The sequence below is a fragment of the Aquila chrysaetos genome, chromosome 17, assembly GCF_900496995.4.
Source record: "Aquila chrysaetos chrysaetos chromosome 17, bAquChr1.4, whole genome shotgun sequence".
Lineage (NCBI taxonomy): Eukaryota > Metazoa > Chordata > Aves > Accipitriformes > Accipitridae > Aquila > Aquila chrysaetos.
This window is the reverse complement of record NC_044020.1, coordinates 1435608-1453588: the sequence shown is the minus strand read 5'-3', so window position 1 is coordinate 1453588 and position 17981 is coordinate 1435608. Positions and strand designations below refer to the sequence as shown.

The 17981-nt window shown below is 41.9% G+C and overlaps 1 protein-coding gene and 1 long non-coding RNA gene across 4 annotated transcripts in view; one reads left to right on the top strand and one right to left on the bottom strand.

Annotated features, from left to right (window-relative positions):
• The window catches only part of GRAP2 (GRB2 related adaptor protein 2), a 114061-nt gene that overhangs the window by 35453 nt on the left and 60627 nt on the right, over positions 1–17981 (top strand). The gene's annotated exons all lie outside the window — the stretch shown is intronic.
• Positions 1267–17355, bottom strand: LOC115352824. Its single transcript, XR_003927274.2, has 4 exons — positions 17251–17355; positions 5347–5384; positions 3785–3869; positions 1267–1413 (listed from the first exon to the last, which is right to left on the bottom strand). It is a non-coding gene; the product is annotated as an uncharacterized LOC115352824 (long non-coding RNA).

Below are 17981 nucleotides of genomic sequence, written 5' to 3'. Positions count from 1 at the left end.
GTGCAACCCCTCTTTGTGTGCCCAGACCCCTGCCCCAGCCCTGCCTTCGGATGGGAACTAGTGCGCGCGGTCCTTTTGTGTGCCCGAGCAGGGAGAGAGCCAGGGTGTGCTCCCATCTCGACGTCCGAGGGACGGGATTGTGCAGGACGCCGCAGGTTGCACCAGCCTCGCCACTGGGACGCAGCCCGAGACCCGCGCCGCAGAGGCGACCGTGGCACGGGGGCTGCGCCAGCTGGCTGCAGACCGCTCTCAAAAAGTCAGGGTCCGTTTATTCCTGGTTTTGTATAAACCCTTAGGCATCTCGTTTTAGGCTCCCGGGGCTGGGATTTGGGCAGGGTGGGGGCACTCGGAGGAGTTTAACTACGCCTCACTTTGTTTTCCTGCAAATCTTCTCGAAAAGAACAAAAGGTGTGTTTTAATCAGTGCACAAAGCTGGAAGTATTAGGGCTTGGTGTGTTTGACTGGGGTGATTCAGAATTTGGATAGTAGCTGGGGGAACGGCAGGGTATTCTGCCATTCTTTTGGATGCCCTCTAACCCTGATTTTGTAGTGAGTAAAGAAGCTCTGGCCCAGCCACCTGAAACAATTAGGTCGCTTTTCTTAGGCAGCAGCTTGGCATATATGCAATTCTAAGCAGATACTCAACAAAGCAGACCTGTATTAGACTTTAAATGATAGCTGAGCAACAATAGTACTAGGAGTTAAGTGAAATTTAAAAATATCCCAAATGGAATAATGGTACAGTTAAAAGCCTCATCTGAGGTGATTATTATTTTTTTTTCTGGAATTACGGAAGATGGTTGGAAAGGATTTAAACAGAAATTTGTTGCTGCAAGGAATGGATGCCAGAAAAAGGAAGGCAATCAGAACAGACCTTTATTTTCTGACAATAGCTGGGTTTGAAGCACTAGACGTATTAAATAGTTCTCTGTTAACTCAAACAGTAAAACTCAGTTATGACACTGTGTAACAGAAATTTGAAAGGTATTACATTTGTACAAAGATGGAAAGTCTGGAGGATCCCAGGATAGGTTGCAAATGGTTTGAAGAGGCAAACCATGTTTCTACCTACTTCTTGCTGTCTCCTGATGTCCTTCATGAAAAATCAGGCAGTAACAGTTTCAAGGCCAAGAAAAAAACAGCTACTAGAGAACCAAAACTAATGGTTAGAAAGAGAAGAATTTGCCAAACAGAAGTTTGGCAGTCCATACAACAGCTTATGGACAATATACTAGAGATGTTGATTTTATGTGGTTTGAGAGAGGGACCTAGACAGGTTCAAACATACATCTGTGGAGCACTGGAGCAGAAACTGCTCTGTTACACTGCTTATGTATACAATATGTAGTCATAAAGTTAATGTCTTATTGCTAAGAAAAGGCTCGGTGTTCCTCTTCTAGAAAATTCAAAATGCTGTAAGAAAAGATATCAGAGAGAATGTAAGAGGCAGAGTCCACACAAAAACCCTCCACATACAAAGCTATTTATGTTGTGAAAAACAAAATAAGCCCAGACAATCCCTTGCATTTAGCAGAACAGCCATGGTTCTTACAAATTCCATGGTTTGGCAGGAGTTTAATTTTGGCAAAGTGTACTCAGCATAAACAAAAAAAGCGAGAAGTACTGTTATCTCTCTGGGACTCAGTGGACAGTGCTGCAGTGCAAGATTAGTGGGCTATCAGACTGAAGTGTATTTGTTTTCAGTTAAAGGCAGGCACACGAACCAGCAAAATGGGGCATTTGAAAACAACCGTAGGCAGTGAAAGCAAAAAAAATTGTGTTTATAGTGGTGATCATACCCTTTTTAGCAGAATGTGGGCTGTATAACGAAGTGGGAGAGAGGTGTATTTTGTAGTATCAGGAAAAAGTAATGATCTGAAGATACTCAGGCATTGGTCCTGCAAGCAATATCCTCTTCTGGGACCAAGAAGCAAATAACTGAGGGAGAATATGAAGTTGGTTCAAAGGGATGCAAGAGCTCCCGCTGAAGAAGCATCTCTTGCCCCTCTCATTAGAAAAGGTCTCCTCTTGAGCCAGCGGCTCCCGGAGGAGCTGGGTAGACCCGCTGCTCTGTGAGCGGTGCAGCACACGGGAGGGAGAGCAGAACGGGTGCTGTCAGAGCCTCACCGAGCGCTCGCGTCAGGATTTGGGCAGTCGCCGTCAGCCTCCCGCTGCACGTGAAGCCTCAGATGTCGCTTTCATGTGCGTTCACGTGCTCCCAGCATGTGAGGAACACAGGTTCGTCTGTTTATCGCAAGCCGGGAGCGTGAAAGTGCTCGTAAACAGCACTCTGCCGCCTCGCCCGTGCAGGGCTCTCCTTTCTCTGGGCAAGGACCTCACCAGCGTTGCCTCCTTCCCTCTACCTGCTGTATGGCCATCGCCTTCTGCTTTAGCACTGCTCCCCACCTGGGCCCCGAAGGCAGGCACCGCGCTCCAACAGCCCTCGTAGTTCCTGCAGTACAAACACGAGTGGGGCTTCAGCGGAGACTCCCCGCAACTTCTGAAGCGCCCAGAGTCGCCTGCCGTGGTCTCAACAAACAAAACCGCCAACTCTCCGCGTTGCAGTATAGCCGAGGGTCTTCAGCAATACACTTTGCGTTAACAAAAAGGTCAAAGTCATTGTCCGTTTGTCTGGACTCACGAACAAGGAGGGAAGGCAAGGCTCCCTGGGTCGCTGAACCAAGCCTTCTGCCCAAACCACCCGCCCGAATCGGCAACCTGACCATGCAAAGCTGTCTGACGGGCAGAGGGGTTAGAAACCATAATAAAGACGCTCCAGTTCTGAAGTAGTAAGTGACAAATCAGTGTGTTCGCACCTCTTTGAGCTGAACAGAAGCATAATCTTTGTAACAGCGTGGTTAATGTTGGAGATCGGTGGTGTGCACATCACAGGCACTGAAAAAACTGAATGTCCATGTGTTCAAATAAAGCAGAAGTCATTGACCGTAATCCACAAGAGTAAGAAATGGTCGTATATTTTTGTCTGAGAGATGAGCACTAGCTGAAACCAACCACAAAGTGTGGCTGGTATTGTGATGGGCAAGAGAAGCCTGCCAGGACCTACCTATCCGTGACCAGGATTAAAAGTTACTCTTTGCAATACTCATATTATTTGAACACAAAGCTGGATGTCTGCTGGCATAAATTACTGTTTTTCCCACAGGTAATGAAATTAATCTTACCAACAGTATACCCTACAGATGTTAGTTCCTGGATACTTTTCCTCTTTGGTGACATTTCTTATTGTCTAGTTAGTACAGAGTTAAAGGTTTGGTGACTTCTCATTCAGTAATTCCTTTATTCTTTTCAAAACAACTTGAGAATTGACATTGAATTTGCTGGGGAGGGAATTTGAAGGAATTAGTTTCTTCCATTTTCACCGAGGGTCATCCAACAAATGAAATATCCCTTTTCTACCCGAGAAGACCTAAACCTACTTTTCCTACCTACCAGACCCACAAGGAAATCCTGGATGCGAGGGAGAGGCTCTATGAGATTGGTACACAAATACAGTTCAGAAATTTTCTGTTGTAGCTTTTCTGCTTTGCATGGGACAATTGAAATATTCATTGAGCCAAAGACTGGGAACCAATTGCTAGGCCCTCATTTGGGAAGTGGGATACCTGTGTTGTAGTTGTGAACACTTAAGTGTTTAATTCAAAGTGAGCAGTGTTAATAGCAATAAGAGAGTTACATCATAATCTTCTGTAAGCAGATAGTTAAAGCATTCTCTTAAAAAAAATAGGCACCTTTTGACGATAGATTTAAAACTAGTGCATCTCACATTTTTTGGCAAGCTGCTGCTTTACACAAGTTTAGTAAGGTTCATAGTTGTTCACTTCCTTTGCTTTATTTTTGGTTAAAGATGCCTGAAACAAGGAAAAATATTTTGGTTTGGATTGAACATTTTTTTTTTTTTTAATTGAAAAAATTTGGTTTGGATGAGACAAAGGAAAGTACTTTTGTTCTGCGTGCTGAAACGGCTGAGGGAAATTGTTCATACAACCCAAATGCCAGCCCATTGTGGGAAAAAAAAGAAAGGAGAACAGGATTTATCCATGTTCAATGATCTAAAGCCTCTGTGACTGTAAGATCCTTAGCTAGTGGAGTCTTGGCACGATCCATGGCATCAAATATATTTTAGGAGCCAGGCCTGTTCCGACGGCCTGCCGTTTGTGTAGCAAAAATTCATTAAAGCAGGGACAGAGATTATAGAGGCAAATCTCACTGGTACTTACATTTGGGTTTGATTTACTGTTCTAATTGCTTCCTCACGCCCCACGCTGGGTGAACCAGCTCATATCCAGAAGAGGCAGAGCTGTGCATAGGAGATTGGACTGAAAAAGCTGGGCTCTTTAGCCCCGAGACAGCTTTCTGCGGATGTGCCGGTGCCGCTGCCGGATCCTAACAACTCGCCCGCCTGCGCGGTGCAATATTGGGCTGGGGAAGTTGCCCTGCCCTGGCAGCGGTTCAGGGCTCCCTGCGTCGCGCCCCGATGCAGATACCCAAACGCTCGCAGGAAGCCAGCAGGCCAAACGAATGCTTTCTGCAGACCAGATCCGTACGTTTAACAGACCTCTTAACGCTAAACGAAGGCTTGGCTCGGTCTTTGGCTGTCAAGTATTTCCCGACAGTCATTTTAGACTTTTTTTTTTTAAAAAAAAAAAAAAAAAAAGGAAACGGGTTACCAAAAGGGTTATCTGAGGAGAGTCTTTCTCAGAGAAGCACAGCGCTGTGGATGTGATCTGAAAATGCATCTTTGGCCCCGACACTGAGGACGGAAGCGTTTGGCTGTTTAGACAAGTCGTTCTCAGTTCTGTCTCTCAAAGGTACCTGGAAATTATTCTAAATGCTTCATAGTGTAAGTTGCAGAGCAGCTCATTGTGCTTACACTGTCAGGCAGTTAATGTTTAAAAATCACTTATTTTCTGTTTTCCTTGCTGTACCTCAGAAGGTATATATTCCATTTTATCTAAACAGAAATGGATCTGACTACTGTGCTTGCAAAAACTGCCTGTAATGTACTTGATGGGTTTCTTACTCGCCTTTTTTTGTTTCCAAAATGAAATAAAAAAGAATTAATTGCTCAGCTGCTACTCTGACATCAAGGAAAACTAACCCATAGAAATCGTTCTGACATAGCTTAGAAATGGGCTGGATGCCAGCGAGGGAACATAGGGAAGCAAAAAGCTATATAATTTTGCTGTATGCGGTTCTCTTATTGCTGCACTACTGCAGTATGGCCTGCTAGTTAGGGCCTGAGTGTCTCGAACTTTTTTTTTTGCTCCAAAAGCTGTGAGCAGCTTTGGTACATCTTAGACAAGGGACAATGAACTTGATACTCACCATCTTAAGAGGCTTCAGCATCCTTAATGTCTTATGAGCTAGGAAAATGAATTAAGAAAAAATTACATACTCAAGTCTCACAGATTGTCCCGATACAGCCAAAACTTTTAACAAATCCCTGACAACTTTTAAAAGAACAGAAAACCAGAGCATAAACAGGTCAAGGAGAATGGTAGGGCAGCAGGTTTATTTAGACTACAAGTTTCAGCAGCCAAATTTGTTTTAAGCCAGGGAGAAGTCAAGTTGCTCTAGACAACTCAGAGATTAAAAAAATCTTATTGTCACTGCCTACCTTGAAGAGAACAGCACTTAAGCATCAAACTTGCCTACTCGTGGAGAAAGCTTGGCAGACCAGGCCAGTGGTCTGACTACTGTAACACATCTGTGCTAAGTCTGGGCAGAATATTACAGGAAAGGCTGCAGGTCTGACTTGCTCTTGCTTGTAGTGGGTAGAAATGCAATACTCAAACACAGAATTGTTTCTTTAGTGTACTGGTACGTGAAAAAATTGCACCTATAAATGCAGCTGAGAGAATGACTTCTCACTGCAGCTCTGTTCCAAGGCCCGTACTTTAAGACTATTCCTCACTTCAAAGAGATGCCTACTGGCAAACTCGGGGCTATTTTTACAGAGCAATCACTGAAGATGCTGAAAAAAAAAATTAGAGGCAGAGAAGTCTTCTCTTTAGACATAACCAATCAAAAAATGCCATCTCTGTACCTTGTCTGTGGGCTGACTCAGGTGTCCAGGGTCGTTTGGGTTTTTTTGTGGGGCAGGGCAGTTTAGAAGGAAGGAAAATTCAAATGGTCTGCTATGGCTCTTCTAATATTAAGGCAGGGGACCCTGTGTTCTGAGCACTTTCTGGCTGCAGCTGGTGCCTGAGAAAGGCAAGAGTAAGCTGCTAGATCCGTCTCAAAAGCTACCACAGGGAAATATGACGGTCTCAGTTATAACCCATCTTCTGTTTCATTAAAGAGGCTAGTCTCAGATTCTACTGCATTGCACTGCAGGTAGCCAAGCCTCCAGCATGGGAAATGTGAACAACAAAATTAGTTTTGTTTTCAAAGGAAAGGAAGATTGAGAAAACAAAATGAAGATTTCTTAAGTTTCATACGACTGTAGTTATACCTTGGTTACAGAGTCAATTAAGTGCTGCAGGTTTTTTGGATGCGCTCCTGATTCTCAGTCATTTTCTCTTTGGGGTTTTAACTGTGGTTTAACTGCCGTAGCTTTATCTAGAGCTAAGCAGCTTGCACCAATTTCAGGTTGCTGCTGCTTATTAAAAATTGAACTATACCTTTTCTCTGTTCTTAAGGGCTATAGCTGAGGTTCTGAGCAGCTCTGAAATTGAGTTTGTAAGTGGGAAATACACATGGCATTTACTAGACTGCACAAGTAACACTAGCATCGGGGGCTGCTTTTGCAAAGGTAGAATGACTTTAACGGAGAGCACTGCTATTTTTCCATCTTTTTGTCAGCAGGAAAAATCTGACTGAAAAAGAAGTATTCTGGTTTGTAGTGTTCTCATTTCTAGAAGTGAAATTAAGTACTTGCCAGTAAGCTACAACTCAGGCAAATACAGTTCAGGCAGCCACAGACAATTGTGCTGCTTATTAAGCTAATCAAAATTGTGTCATTTGCTCCCTTCCCCCACCCATGATTTGGCTGTTGCCTTCTCACAAAACAAAATTAAGTTCTTCAATGACTGTTTTTTAAATCACAGCAAAATAGCAAAATGAAGATCTCATAGGAGTCTCTAGGTGCTAACACAGTACAAGTAATTATTTAAATAAATGCATTTCCTCATCACTGGCCTTTTTCCTACAGTTCTTGCTTTCCTACTGTAACGGTAATCACAAATAAAATGTATAGAAAAAAGGTTTACTGAAGATCAGGATAGAAAGTCAAGACCAATAGCCTAATTTAAAATAACCTGCTAAAATGCAAGCTTTTACATAAAAAAAAAAAAAAAATTAAAATCTCCCTATTGCCAGGAAGACAAAAATACCTTTTCACATTCCAAGTGTGGCTATTCATAAGTCAGCTAAGTTGCCTCAAAACACCATCATCTACTTAAGCTAATGAGCTGGCTTCACACTGAAGCACATGAAAAGTACGCATATGTTTTGTTTTACAAGGTTCAAAGGTACAGGTCATAATCTCCACCACAAAGACAGTAACAAACAGTTTTGAGAAACTAATGTCTTGATTTAATCGAGTTTATTGCCAAGTGAATATGTACCTAGCAGTTAGATATAGAACTCTTTGCTTTCTAGATGCTGATAATATAACTGGTAGTGTATGAGATTGATGATATGTTGTTCAATTAATACCAAGTGATGGCAACACAGAGAATTTGGTGGGATGTGTGAGAGGTATGAGGAGAAGTATAATTAATGCAGATGCTCTGTTACTGCTTTGCTTTTTTATTATTTTGCTAGATTATTTATGTTGAATTCCTTCCTCTGGCTAGTTTCTATTCTATGCTTTTCACACGTGTGATGAGAGCAAGAATGTGTACGTGGTATAGTCAAACTGACAATAACTGAGATAAGCAACATTATAGGAAACTGAGTGGCAATTTCCTGCATTAAATTCACTGCATTTTAAGATAGGTGTTTGCTAAGGCCATGTTAAAATGTTTGTGTCCATTACTCCAAGGTCTGTGGGCCAGATTCATAGGAGTACAGGTCTCTCAAATTTATTTTAGGCTCTCTAATACGATATAACCATTATTTCTCTCTTCAGGATAAATGCAAGGGGACTGCAGTCCTATGTATAGTTAAGCTTTTTCCATTCTTTTGGCTCTTTAATTGGTTTTTACTGCAGCAGCTTTTGTGGTGACCTATTGCATTAACAGGAGTAAAAATGAACCTTCTTGTCGTTGCATTACTGCCAGCACTACCCGCCCCAGTTTTTTCACCAGCTTTTTAGAAAGAAATTTATGGCCTGCTTTATATGCACAATTAATAATAACCATTCTCCTATGTTTTTATAGTCTAAGGCAAGGAACAAAATTCAACAGGATTTTTTCTTCTGTATGCATTTCCTATATGCATACCTAAATACAATTTTACAGCTAGACTAAGTCTTTGGTTTCATGTCTTCAGTTTCATGTCTTCATTACGAATGTAAAGAGTTACTGAGATCTCACTGAATACATAAAAAAATCTAAACCCAATTCACTTTCTAATCAGTGAGATTTCCTTCATCTGACTCCTCCTCATTTTTCATCTCTAAGGAGACAAGCATTGCCGTGAAAATAGTCTCTTGGTTTCTTGATACTTGACTTGTTCCCACTACAAATGCTTCTTTCACCCCTTGCCTTATATTTACCGTCTTAGCCCTCCGCTAGTGACATCAATGGTGACGTTATAGAAGACTCTTATTGGAGGTGCAGGAGATGAGGCAGCAGGAGGAAGAGGTGGACTGTCCTCAGAGAAGCTGATTTTAGTCCCAGCGAAATAGAAGGAAGGAAAGCACAGAACATATTGGGGGGAAGTTGAACTGCTCCTACATAAAAAGATATTTTAAGCTCCTGTCAGCTGTTAGAAATCCATTTACAGAAAACTCAGTTTCAGGGACTGCTTCCATTACACTAGCACTATGCAAAATGGATCTTAAAAATATTAACAATAACTTTTTCTCAATAAACCTAAGAATTTTCCTCTCAGGCTTCCTGCCCTGAAATCCCCTTTCATGTCAGTTGGCTCTGATCCTCATTTCTATTTTTCTGCCCTGTCTTCCTCTCTCCCTACGCCTGTCTGCTTCCAAAAAAGTTCCCCTGCTACACATCCTTCCCAAACCACTCCAATATCTTTTGAAAATGCCCCCCTTGCTGTACTGAATATCTCTAGGGGCTGAGTTTGGTACTCCACTGTATTGTTCTCCATTTTGTGGTATGTAATGTAACGATCTGCTTCTAAACATGAGAAGCTGGAAAATGTAAAGATAAAGGATGCCTATGAACAAGGAAAGAGGCTAATAATCTGTATGCAACAGGGCTGATGTGGGACTTTAACACCATGGGGTAGAAATTGCAAGAACAAGGAGTTAGCATCTGCATATGCACTTGTGAATAGCTCCCTGAATCAAACCAAGCCTCTTCTGAAATCCCTGTTTATACTATTTCTTCCTGGTGGACTGGACTTTAAATAGATATCATAATATATGGGGGTAGGACCTGTTTTGCTATCTGCACTAATACTTCATTAAGCACTAACTTTCAAAACAGACTTATTTTGGTAAACTTCAGGAAGTTGTAGATCCTGTGTTACTCAGGATACATACCCTGTTTAAGCTGTGCACATTTTAAACACCATACTTTTGCTCTAGGCATCACTCACAGCATTGTTAACAACTCGTGGCCATTCATCTGCAGAGCTTCTGGCAAAACAGCACGATGATAAAGTGGTAGTGGAGGGGATCTGCTCATCTGCACTGAACACTATCAAGTCATGATGAAAAAGAAATACAGAGATGATAAATTGAAGAGTGAATGCTCATATACAAGCCACTCTGATCGTTATGAAGGTGATTTTTTTCATTCCTTTTAAGTTGGAGGAGAAGGAAGAAGGGCAAGGTGGTTATAAATTGCAACTTATTTGACCAGTATTGGTGTGCAACAAACCTGTTGGCCCAAGTGCCAGTATTTTTTAAATGCTTAAGACAGCAGATGATTGCATGTGTAACCATGAGAAACTCAGATGATTAGAAGCATATATTTAACACCAAAAATAACTGAATGTTTGTTTTTTTGCTCTGCAACAGGGGCTAGGGGAGAGTAGAATATTTCCCCTGCTGCAGGTAATAATATTACCAATGCTTCTACTGCAACTAGAGCTGCTCCTCCTTCGTGCTGTTACAGCAAGAAGACAGCACCCTTCAGTAAGCACTCACAGGCATCTCTGATCACCTTTAAAACAAAGCAGAGGACCTATTTAGTAGACCTGATCTACTAAAGGGCAACTTTCATGCTTAGACCAAACTTTGCTCTAAAAAAAAAGAAAATCTTTGTACTGCATTTCCATAGCTGTTATTGAAAAGATTTGTTTTAAGAAGAGCTGTCTTTTATCCAGCTGACAGTTTTACTTCTGTTGATAGTGCTTCTAATACTTGGTATTTTATCATATCCTTTGTTAAAGCACTTAAGGATTAAATTAAATGAGCTGCATGGCACTATTGTGTAATAGGCTATAAAAGGGCTAGACACATCTGGAATGGGAGAAGGCACTGTGCAACCACACCCAGAGCATCCCAAGTACCTAAGGAAGGGAATATAGCCTGTTTGCACATAGGCCTTATTAGGAAATTCAGACCTGATCTGCCTTTCTAGGTGTGGAAACTTTGGCACGGGTCAGTGAAATATGTCTGAGGTCATGTGGAGAGAGGTCTTATATCTCTTAACTCTGTCCAAATGGTAGACCAGGTCTTCATGTGACAGGAGTGGGTATTGCCCCAGTGAAGTCGGTCAATTCATGTCTGTTTTCATAAGGTGAAATTCTAGTTGACTTCCCCTTGAAGTGGGTTTGATTTTTCAAGCAGAAATCAGAAATTGACAATGGGCTTCTCTGCTTGCATACTGATTGATGACACACAAAACTAGTATCCAAGTATGTAATATTTGAGATGTTTATCTCCCTTTACAGAAAAGGCTTAAAAACTGCAGCAGGACACTGGTTTAAACAGGTTGGGTTTATCAGCGTGCTGCTGAAAGCAGTTGAACAGGGGACTAAGGCTTTTTTCTATACTAGAATAAAAGTAACTTGCTTAAAGGAGGATGATGAGAAGAAATACAGTTGAAACAATGCTGAATAACATCCAAGTATGTCAGGACAAGGTCCCTTCCAACCCAAACAATTCTGTGATTCTATACTGCTAACACCTGTTATTAGCAGAGGATATTTCTGTACTACAGTCATGACGAAAGGCATAAATTCTTAGAGCAGGTTAAAGTGATTCTGCCCTGATAACAGATTGACAGCCACCCAGGGGAGACAGGGAGTAACTGTGATTGACATAAATATGTATGATCTTATAGGACTGCAATGTGGGTGGGTTAACAGACGCAGACATGTAGAAGTGGAAAGCAGTTGCTTGATGATGCACAGGATGAAAGTTTGAACACAAAGCTCTTCAGGAAGCACCCTGAAATTCATACTACTCTTGTCTTTGTTTATCTTTCTTCAAGACAATTATAACAACAATAAGAAAAGTAGACAAAATAAAGAATAGCCTGCATCCATGTTTGCTCCTTTTTCTCACAACAAAGAAAAAGCATATCAGAGAAGTCCAAATCCTTTTACACTGCTCAGAGGTGGCACAACTTTGAAGTCTGGTAGTTTAATTCATGTAAGCATCCAAAAGCTTGGCTGATGTTTGTTCCACCCCCCCTCCCTTAGACTTGAAAAACTAGGCCAGAATTACAAGGGCAGGGGGGAATCCTTTCAGCATTTCTGTGTTTTGTTTCCCATTGAAAAGAAAACAGAGAACTTGGAAATGAAAAATGACTGGAAAAACTGACAGACCATTCTTGAGTCTCTAGAACTATTTGTTTAGGTTCAATTCCAAATTAAGACAATGGCTTGCTATTTTGTTTTGTTTCTAAATGAGAATCAGGCTCCACTTGGTAGACATATTGTTCCAGTAGCCATGCCTGATCATGTCAGGATCAGCTGGAAGAAAGCAAGTCGAAGGAGTCTGCAACTTTTATGAAAGGCTAAAGAAGGTGAATTAACAGTGTTTGGGATCTAAATAGCATTGTATTTTGAGCTCTGTCCTAGTGCAGAGCAGTTGTAGTTAAACCAATCAAAAGAATTGATGCAATAATGAAGTGATGGATAGTAGACATTTTTAATTGATATTTTGCCCAATGTCTAAATTTTTCATTTACTGCATGTTTGTAGTTCCTTAACTCTCTAGATCTTAAATCCAAACTTCTGAGTCTTCCTTCTGACCTGATGAATTCTTAGAAGCCAGCAAAAGGATTCTTAGAGCTTTTTAAGTATGCAGAAGCTGCAAAGCCAGCTACAAAAGTAAGCAACGAAGATCAATAGCAATGCTACCTCCTGTGTTCAGAAGGACATCTTGCTGCAATTTCAGTTCTCCTTTCCAAGATCTTGTCAAGGACTGAAATGGTTGTCAAGAGCTGTGGAGTACACTGTCGTCTATTAAGTCGCATTGCCTTCATTTAGACTGATGCATTTGGCAGCAATTGAACTGTTTGAGTTCAGTAATGTAGTTTGTTTTAAATAAGCTTGTATGTGTCTATTGAAAGTCTCTTTTTGGAGCTGCCTGGTCAGTGTTTGCATTTCTCTCTTGTTCCAAAACTTTCCTTGCATTATTTCTGTTCTCCTGCCCAAAGCCTTCCTATTTGTCCACTACGACTTCTCTCATCCTCTTCAGGCTTGAGAAGACAAAGTCCAGGCTCATGTTTCTGCACATATCTGTGTTCCCTCTAAATCTAGGTGGTACACATGTCTGTTCTGAGATGACTGCTACCACTAAAATAACTATGAGCCTGTAAATGCTATTTCAGCATATGTGCCAAAATAACCTTCCCTTCTGGTCTAGTATTCCAGTTCAGTGTGGAGGTCATCTTCAGGCAGAGTTACTAAGGAGATATATTAGAATTTTTACGAAACACAAAGGTGAATGAGAGTGCTAGATTCACATGAGAAAAACGTGAGCGCCGGCCCTGGTCAACAGAGAGATTCCCAAGGCATTTACTTTTGAAGGTTCCAGCAAGAAAGAAAAGACATTTTCAAGACAGTAAGGAAAAGGGCTGATCTGCTTCAAAATTCAGTATCTGCATGGGTGATGGAGGTCTGGCACCATGTGGATGAAATGTATTGCTTCAAAACTTAATGTTTAAGCTGAAAGATTTGTTTAGTGTGTGCTTTTTTTTTTTTTTTTCCCTCTTTCTCTCCCAACTTGTCTTCTGAGACCTGCATTGTGTGGGGTGAAGTGGGGGATTTTATGCTAAATCAATAAGCACCTCCAAGATATTTGAAAATGTGTATTTCATGGCTTGGTGTTCGTAACTTAGGCGACATTATGATTTTGCTCACTCATGCTCTGCATTGCTTGTATATCACTTTTCCAGTAAAATATGCTTCGGAATTCTTTCCATGAATTAAGCATCAAGAAAAATTTAAATCTGGTTACAGAAGTAAGAACAGCTAATTAGGCACCCTGCCTGGTGCATATATTTAAAGATACAATGTCATGTAAACAATTTGTCCAAAATGTCCTCTGTGTTATTTCTTGTTGTAATAATATCTTCTCTTGAAACCTTTCCCACCGTGATTTCTTTTTCTTCTCTAATCTTCCACCTCTTCCTGTGTTCATCATATTTAGTCCAATCATAGTGTGGAACATCAGTCTCCAGTGGCCCATGTTACAATACAAAACTGTGTACCTACTATCAAAACGGGTCATTTGCCCCCAGATTCCCAAGTCCCCTCCTTTATAGCTGATGAGGATGTGGTTTCCGTCTCTACTTCTAGGCCCTGCAGTCTTAAACACATACTCAAAATCACTTAGTTGGACCCATGTTTGACTGGTACAACCGATTCAGATCCAGCGCTCACCTGTCCCCTTACCATTGTGCCACAACATGGGAAATCTCCATGTTACTCTATAGCAACTAAGACTATGTAGGAAGGAGACTCACAAGAAATCAATCCAGCTTACTGCAAAATTACCACATTGCTACTTTTCACTGAATCTTCTAGAATTGTCACAGTCCTCCTCCTTTCAGACTGTAAGTTATCTTTATCTTCTCAATGTTCTTTGCCATTCTGTGATGGGTTCTAAATTAGTGATTAGTGCTTGCAAAAGACATCTTACAATTGTCTTGTATAGATCTATGAAAACATCGGCTTAGCGTTGCACAGAGGTGAAAAAGGCAAAGAGAATGTTAAGAGTTACTAAGAAAAGAATAGAATAAGACAGAAAGCATCATTGTACTACTGTATAAATTCCGGGTGCATTTTCAACCTTGACTATTGCAAAGAACTATTGAAAGATTACAGAGAAGGAGAGCAAGTGTGATTTAAGGTATACAGTGGTTTATACAGGAGGAAGTATTAAATGGTTTCATTAGCTTGGAAAAAAAGCAGGAGATATTATGCAGATCTATAAAAGACGTGTGGAGCAGGGAAAGTGAATAGGAAATGACTACTTGTTATTTCTCACAACACAGGAACTAAAGGGCACCCAGTGAATTTATAAGTTATAATAAATTAGCTTCAATACAAACTGAAAGCAACACCTTTCCCCACAGCATATAATTGTGAAACTCAGCACCACAGGGTTTTGAGAAGGCCAAGAACAGACAGGGTTCAAAAACAGACTGAACAAATTCAGAGGATAAATACATTTGTGGCTACTGAACATGATGCTCTACATACACCCTTTATGTTAGTTCCTTCAAGCTGTTACACACTTGAAGCTAGAAGGTTGTTTCAGGAAAAGATCACCCAGAATTTATCCTGCTTCTTGTAGTCCTTCCCAAGATAGTACTTATGTTCTCCTACTGCTGAACAGAGGATACTGAACTAGGGGAATCTTTGGCCTGATTTTGTACAATTATTCTTATATTCTCTAATGATGTCGTTTTGACAGTAGACTCGGACACCTGTTCCTATATTGAAGTGTAGTGAATGATTTATCTCATGGAGAGTTGGACTTCATCTTCCTTGACACCATTTGATCTCATCAGACCACAGATGTCGGTCTTGAGCAAGGTAGGAGCTGCTGGTCCCAGGAAAAGTCTTGTCTGTGTGAAGTTTTGAAGAAAGATGGTTAGATTGCTAAAAAATAAAAATAAAATGGAAAGAGAAGGAACACTGAGTAATCTGGGAGATGTCTTTCTAACTGGACTTTATTAATGATAGTTTCCTGCTGTGGCGATTTGCATACTTTTATTGAGCACAGCAAAGCTGTTTTCCTTGCTCTGGTTTTTGTCTTATAAAACTCCAAAGTATAGAACTGTCACTTATGCTTGCCAGGGATAAAGTGTTGGTGTCATGTAATTTAACTATAGGCAAGGTGGCTTAATTAAGTTATGGTTTGTCTTTAATAGGCAGGTTTAGGATATGCATTTTTGTTTTGTAGTAACTTTCAATTTTTCTTTTAGATCTTTCCTTTTCCACTGTAGCAGTAATTGCTCATGCGCTCTTTAGCGGTCATATGACCATGCAGCTCCACAGAGGGACAGGGAAGGCTCTGCTAAAAAAAGTCAGCGTATTTGGGGCAGGACTCAGCAAACTAAATGGGAGCCTGTTTTCCTAAAGGCTGATTTCTGCCAACAGAGAGATCCTCATACAGCGTGAAGCAGCACTGTGCTGATCTCAACAGAGCTACTTCGTTTGGTGGCAGTTAAAAATCTGGTCCCGTGTGTGAGAGTCTCTCCCTGTGCTGATGCAATTATCACCACTGCGCTGGGGGAAGGTTTCGCTTCTGTCTCCTCCTCTGCTCTCTTTATGGCCCAGCAACCCTACAAATGCACTGTTTATCCCCTTGCTGTTTTTGAAGGTTATCCAGGCTCACGTGGCAAGCCGTGTTTGCGGCTGGGTGTCGCTGCTTCTGTGAGCTTTGATGCCAAGGGTTTGGCGGCAGTGAAAGCACGGCAGCACTGGCTTTGCCGCAGCCTTGCTGCCTGCGTCGGGGCCCCGGCACCCACCTGGTTTGTCCAGCTCAGCCCATGCTGCCATCTCACTTACTGCTGGGAGCACTCCCAAGCCTGGGTTTGCCTTCACGTACCAAGAGCGTGCTTTCCTCCCCACAGCACGGCACGTTGAGGAGGTAGGAGTCACTCTGAGTTGTGTTTCCCTGCCAGCAGTAGCTCATCGTGCTGTACTGAACTGGTTCGCTTCTCACATATGGCAGTAGAACAAACCTGTCTCTATGCTGCTGCTCCTGCTCAGTTTATCATTTTAAAAGACACCATCCGTTTAACTAGCACTCCTTCTGTGTTGTAGGTTAGCTGTGGGTCAGCTTTACGTCTTCAGCTGTAGACGTAGGTCAGCTGGCTGCCATGCAGTATGTTCCTTATCCTTAAAAGCACAGGTCCTCCTGTGCAACTTCACAGTACATCGCACTTGCACATCTTGTAAGAAAGCTTATTTTGCTAGAGCAGAGCGGTTCAGCTGCTCTTGTGACAGTAGCAGTCCTACCAGGATGGCAGCAAAAGATTTTTCAGTCTAGGTGTTGTAGGCTTGTAATGAGAGCATTTTCTGCTGTTTCACTTGAAGGTTTTCCTTGCACTTTGTTGGTAGGGAGAAACTGATCTCAGCCCTTTCGATGAAATTAGTTATTATAGGGTGTAACAGCTGGTGCCTATAAATCAAAGTGAGTCCTTCAGCTTTTCTGCCATGCTCAGGGTCTGTCTCTTCTGATGCTAAACCTAAGATTTGTTCATTCCTGCATCCTAGAGAGCCCATCAGAGGTTTGAAGTCTAGAGGTGAAAGGGATTCTCACAAGCTGCCTGGGAGACAGCTGGGTTCAGTTACACTGCTGAAGGACCTGCTCTTTCCTTTGTCATACATATTTGCTACGTTGCTTAAAAAAGGCAGCAAACTGGTTTACGTATCCATGCTTACAGACTCTAATCTTAGATACGACACTTAATATGCTCTGAATTTTTTTTAGCCCAGCTTCCCAAGCAATTGAGGCTTATGCAATCTGTATGCAAAAGGAAAAGCCCCAAAAGGTTTCCCAAAGAAGACAGCAAAAAACAGCCAATGGTTTGGTCACATGCCTTCATGGTGTCTGGAGAAGCAAGTAAAGTTAATTCCTGCCCCCCACACCCCATCCGCCGGCCATGCCACCACCACCACAGGTAGCCCCTGCCACCCCTGCCTTTCTGTCTCTGCCCTCCCCTCTCAGCCCTTGCTCACATCTGCCTCCTCACCTCCCAGACTGGCCTGGCGCAGCCCTCTTTATACCCGTCCTGAGCTGCCACGTCAATGACTCCTCTGTTCCATGGCCACTGCCAACATTCTGTCCGCTGTGACACAGCCATGACATCACCAGGGCTGGTTCCCAGAGTTAGTGCTGCATCACTATGACACGGCTATTATCTTCCACCATTCAAGTGAGAAGAAACAATTAAATAAATTAATAATAAGTGATAATGCTGGGAAGGGCAATAACTTAGCAGTAGCAGCCGTTTAAAGAACAGCAGCTCAGCAAAGGTTAAAAGAGAGTTAAAAGCAGCAGGTCCTAGCTACCGCCCAATTTTAAAGATTTGTGTGATACTTGCTGCTGAGATTTGTGGGTTTGAAGGCTAAATTTTGGAAGAAAAATGCTTGTCAAGTTGACTGAAGGTAATACTTTACACCTTTGGAATTAAAGACATGTTCAGTGCCAAAGCCTGTATCCAGGAGTGGCTGACAGTGCTGAGGACATTTCACCATGAGCTGCAAGAGTTGCATCTTTCTTTCCCTGAAATGAACCAAAGATTTTGTGAGGGATAGTCCTGTGCTACACACTTCAGTTGGAAACAGGAATGAAACACGTCAATTAGCTTCCATCTACTTGGCTCACTGCAGGCTATTCCATCCCCTTTAACTGACAGGACCAGAGACAGTACGCGGAAACTGAAACACAGGAGGCTCCATCTGAACAT